General features: G+C 39.6%; 1 protein-coding gene across 8 annotated transcripts in view; it reads left to right on the top strand.

The window, feature by feature from the left end:
• Positions 1–1,287: 1,287 nt before the first annotated feature.
• Positions 1,288–5,583, top strand: part of LMO7 (LIM domain 7) — a 124,054-nt gene continuing 119,758 nt past the window's right edge. For all 8 annotated transcript variants that reach the window (XM_019529787.1, XM_019529784.1, XM_019529783.1 and 5 more), the window contains exons 1-2: positions 1,288–1,358; positions 5,484–5,553. The gene's annotated coding sequence lies outside the window, so the exon portion shown is untranslated. The remainder of the gene's footprint in view (positions 1,359–5,483; positions 5,554–5,583) is intronic.

Genomic DNA, 5,583 nt, shown 5'->3' with positions numbered 1-5,583 from the left:
AGACTTCACTTGTGAAAACTTCGATATTCATGGACTTTCAGGATTGTAGGAAGAGAGGGAGCTTGAGGATAGCACTCTTACACTTTGTTTATGTCCTGGGCCTTTGGGATTATTCTACCTTTTACTCGCCATTTAAATTAAAAATGATCACATCACAAAAGATCCATGTATTCTCATCCTAAAAGCAGGTATCAATTTGGATAGGTGAAGACTCAATAGAATGATTCAAAGGTTAACTATACGCATCACCCTTTCTGATGTTAAATATGGGAGAAAAACCTTGTGTTTCTAGAAAAAAAAAAAAAAAAAAAAAAAAAAAAAAAGTAAAAGCTAAAAAATATAGAATTTTTTTAGCGCTTTTATTTCAATTTTATTGTGCTTTGCACATGATGCAGTAGTGGATTATTTATAATATAAAATAATAGTTACTGTTCCAATGAGTGTAATTAATGATTGATGGGCTCACACTGAAGGTGACTGGAATGTTGTTGTGTTTTTAAATAGCTAACAACTAACTAGCTAACTAATTTATAAGAACATCTGCTCTCAGTTTTTATGAAGGATGTCATGGATTGCCTTCCAGGGGGTGCTTGCTTGAAACCCTTGAGGCCTTGTTTAGTTTCTGGGAGTACTCCTTGAAGCCAGACCAGACTTGGTTTCTGGAGTGTGGGGGGAGACTTACCTCTTACCTTTCAATCTTCTTTCCATGGCCCTTGACACCAGAAGTAAGCAACTGAGAGGGACTTCACGTCTTCGTAGGTTGACCCAGCACAACCCATAGCTCCAAATATAACAGCAGACAATTTCTTCAGTAAAGGCATTTACTGGGGCACAGGCTGGTTATCTACAAGTTCTCTGTCCCAAGGGAGTTGGGCAATCCCTCTGTCCCCAATCCAGCCTGAACACCCCTGAGCACCCCCAGAAATACTCAGTTTGTTTAAACAGAGTAATTCAAGGTTCTGCTGTGCTAAAGGTGTATCTGGTCTTATCTTGCATGTAGTCAGCCCTTGCACTTAACCTTTAAATGAGGCTAAAGAGGTAAACTGAGTCACTATTATAACAAAAATTTGAGAATAGAGAACACAGAAATATCACAATAATGTATACAGTTCCTCAGAGGCATAAAGAAGAAACTAATTTCTCTGAAAGTTTAACCTTTTGTTGATTTATAATACCTTAAATGAACTCTGTGGATCAGCTCCTGGATACAGAATTCTGTATCTCTCAACAGTTTTTCTATTGTCCCTTTTTTCAATGCAAATTAACACCTAATTATTTTCTTTGTAGGCAGTTACTGGGAAAAGTTTTGGAACCAAAAGCTTTCGAGCAGCTCTAGAAAATGGAGTCCTGTTGTGTGAGTGAGTATTGGTTTCTTTAAAGTAAAAGTTCCATAGCTCAAATATATTTACTAATAAAGGTAAATTTATATCGCTTGTTCACCTCATTTCCTTGGTTGCAAACTATTTATTGGAATAGATTATATGGATTGCTCTTTAGCCCCAGGCCACATTCAGTTTTGGAACAGTAATACTTTCAAAGTATCACTTGTTATACTTGGGTGACTCTCTAGCAAACAAACCTTATGGATAAAACATTTGGGGAATATGAACTTTCTAATGCTGCCTGCTCAACTGCCAGTGTTTACGGTGTAATTGGGCTTGCTCCTCAAGTATCTCATTTGATACCAAGTGAGGATGTGGCCAGAACTTTTAGTTGCCTTGGTATAAAAAATAGTGTATATATGTATAGAATATACAAATATTCAATTGTTTTTTAAATAGCATGTGCTGTGTGAGCATGATTATCTACTGCAAAACTGCAGGCAGTAATGTGGTTTTATGCATCAAACTATGGCTCTGCATGTTTTTGTGTTTGCATGGGGTAATGCAAATTAATCCATTTCTGGCTTCATTTCATTATTGGGATCAAAAGAAGTCATGTGTGGTGTTCAGCTATTTGTAGATTTTTTGCCCTTGGTTCTCTCTAAAATATGTATTCCATTTACCTGTGTTATGGGTTTGGAATTACTGGACTGACTTGGGTTGACTACCAGGGTGAGCTGGAAGGATAGAACATCACGCCCATCACGGGGTTTTTCCCTTAAAAAACAAACCTGCCCCCACCCCCCTCCCCCAAACCCTCACTCATTAAAGCATGATTCCAGGCCCTCTGTTGGCATCAATCTCCAATGATTTTTATAGGACAGGAGTAAATTAATCAAAATGCCACCAATACAGCAATATCTTGGTGGAGAATTCCTAGGGGAATATTTATAAGTAGCCCTTTCTTTGTACTTCAGGGTAAATGGAGAGTAGCAGTTAGCCATATTAAGCTGAAGTCAGATAGAAGCCAGCTCCAGTGTGTAGGGCTTCTCTTCCATGCTGCGTGAATGCGAGGGCTGCAGGTGTACAGTGGGGAATGCCAGCAATAGAGATGGCCTGGCAGGGGCTGCACGCCTTGCCGTGATGTGCAGCACTGGCCGGAGCTGTGCGCCATCAGGCGCAAGTGCCCCTGCCTGCTGCTACCACTGCCTACCAGCTACATACCATGGCAGGAGTGGGGGGGAACACCCCCATTCTTCCCCCCTACACCCACATGCTGCCCACCTGAGCTCTGTGCTGCTCCCCCCCCCACCAGGTATGGGCTTCATACTGCTGCCAGCCCCAGCCCCACACTCCCATCCAGCTGTGGCTCCACCCCTGCCACTTCCCTACCTGGTGCCTGGAGCTAGTGGGTCCTTGGGCAGTGACAGCAGCAGCCCTGCCCGGAAGCTGTCTGCTGGCTGGGCCAGGCCCCTCTGCCCGCAAGGGTGGGAGTGGGGCGCAATAGGGTATGCTGAGGGTGTGTGTATGTGGTCACCTTGCTTCCACCCTCGTGTGGGTGGAAGGGCTGGGTGGGGTACAATTTGTTGGTGGGGGCCGTGGGCCAGACGAAAGCGCCTGATGGGGGCCATATTTTGCCAGCCCCTGGTTTATCAGGTGCTACTTTGCCTTGCCTTGTACATCTGTGGGTAAATTTTATTTTGAAGCATTGAACTGAAGTGGATGCCAACATTTTTGTTTATAAAGTTTCTGAACTTCATTAATACACCTTTTATCTGTGTGCTGTCCGGCTTCTGCCTCTGTGCTTGCTTATTTTTTTTTTAAATTGATTTGTGTTTTGGAGTTTTCCCTTTCCTCTCCTACCCACTTATCCCTTCCAACCTTTCTTAATGATTGCTTTCTTCATCTCCAGTGGCATGTGAGAGTTTAAACAGGAACATGAAAATAAGAATGTATAACTTCTGAAGAGCCAAAAATGTTATGTAGTTGGAAATCTTGTCAGATTCTTTGCTTTCATTAGATACTGAGCAGAGCATTTTACATCAGGACTCTTTAAGTATTTTATTCCATCTTAATAGTATCCTGTTGGGTCAGAATCCCTCCAAATCTCATATAGGTTTTGGTTTAATAAATGGAACATCAGAGAGAACCTTGTAAATATAGTGGGGGGGAAGTGTGCAGTAAGAAGAAAAACAATGAAACCCCCAGGTATAATTTAAAAAAATCTTTAAGAGTTAGCAGCCTGAACAGATGGATATATTTTAATCCTTTGCCAGCTTTGTTGTCATTTGGTTGACCAAAGATTGTAAGAATAGTTTGTTTGGCAGATGGCAACTGTCTTCTGAAATTAATCAGCTTAATTTATCTGTAATTAATAGCCCTGTACAATCTAATGTGTCTTTAAATTTATTCTGCTGAGCAGATTGACTTGGGTGGTGGAAAAATGAAGGAAAAATGCTTATCCATATTGTGCTAACTTGTTTGAGGTTTTGCTTAAGTTCTGTAGATGTCTTTTTATATTATAATCTTAATCTAATATATACAAAGTAAAAGGGGAGAAAAAAGTGGTGTTATGAACATGATCCACAGTTTTCCAAGTGCTGTATTTTTATCAATAGTCCAGTAGAAGACAAGAATTCCAACAGTATCAGAGTTTGCAGTGCATTCTGTGGCAAGGAAAACCAATTTAAAACAGCTTGTTAAGGTACCATTCAGTGGTTTATAAACTGTAACAAGGGCCAAGGCAAAAATGAAGCATTCAGAAGCTAAATAATTCTTTTGAAAACCCACTTCAACACAATAATCAAAGCTCGTGCTTAGTGGACAATTAGAAGGATGTTTATCTTAAAACCTACAGTCCTGAAACCTTAACTCCACAAATACTGTAGGCAGCAGTGGTATCTTGCATGCTGCCAGTCTCTACGTTTGTGTTTAGGATCTTAATAGCATTCATAAAATATACCCTGAGAGGTGAAGTGTCTTCTACCCCGCATTCCTCTTTAAAATCTAATTCTGCTTTAGGTATTTAGTTACTTTTATGTATCGAGGACTAAATCTCTTGGGCAAATGGAATAAAACGTAGACCAGTTTTCCTCTAGTTATTCTAACCCTTACAAAAACTGGTTTCTTTTTTAATAAGTTATTAAGTTACTTGATTTAGAGTTGCACAGTGAGGAAATACATAAAGTAAAACAGCATGGCACACTTGCAATGATGATGAAAAATATTATTTCATGTTCCAAGTGAGTAATTGGCTTGGATCACTTGAGGTCTGAGTACCTAACCTGAGCATGCAAGCAGGCCATTTACATGCATAACTTATATGTTAAAAAGTGTATGTGGCTGTACACTTCATACATGAATGACAATGTATTGAAACAGTCTTACAGACTTGAATTGGATTTGTGCTTTGAACGATTATAAGTTTAAATACAGTAGTTCTAAAATTCATTTTGAGCTTGCTTGGTGAGAGACTTTTTCTTTCTTACCCTGTGCTAATTATAAGGGGCCTCAGATTTGGATAGAGAACATTAAATAACATTACTTTTTTATTAATGTGACTGGGGTTTAATAACATATCAGTTTTTTGTAATTTGCAGAGTAAATGGTGTCCTCTGAAAACATTTCTAGAAGAAGGCTTTTAAGAATATGATTCTGAGAAACTACAGGTGGCTGACCTGCAGCATGTGTGTCTCAAATGGCATAGGTAGTCTCTGTGTGGCACCCAGCAGATGAGGGAGGGTGCACAGTGGCAGATAGGGCAAACAGCAGAGCAGCAGATAAGGGAAGGGGGCCAGAGTGGCATGTGTTAAGGGTACAGGGCTAATTTGTGGTACTCCTGATGAAGATTGCCCCTAACTGATTTGCAAAACCTGGTCCTGCACCCACTCCCATGTTTCTTGTATCTTTTTACCCTTTTCTTCTGCCATTCTCAGCAATCCTTTGTACAGCTTCTTTCCTTCTCTCTATATTGCATGTGATCAATTCACTTTTCATTGTTGAAAATGTTGAATCTAAACATCTTATCTGTCTTTAACGGGTACAAACATAAATTAGAATTAGAGAAAATATTTTTTCACAAATACACTCTTTTTATGTTTATCTTTTGAGTTGTATGTTATAACAAAACAGCAAGTCAAATTACTCTCATTTTATTTTTAGCTTGATTAACAAGATCAAACCTGGAATCATTAAGAAAATCAATCGTTTGTCTACTCCAATAGCTGGCTTGGTAAGTAACCAGTTTCGATACCTTCGGTGT

This window comes from Crocodylus porosus, unplaced genomic scaffold (genome assembly GCF_001723895.1).
Source record: "Crocodylus porosus isolate Cpor-Errol unplaced genomic scaffold, CroPor_comp1, whole genome shotgun sequence".
NCBI classification, from domain to species: domain Eukaryota; kingdom Metazoa; phylum Chordata; order Crocodylia; family Crocodylidae; genus Crocodylus; species Crocodylus porosus.
The sequence above is the reverse complement of the archived record's forward strand: the minus strand, read 5'-3'. Positions and strand labels throughout refer to the sequence as shown.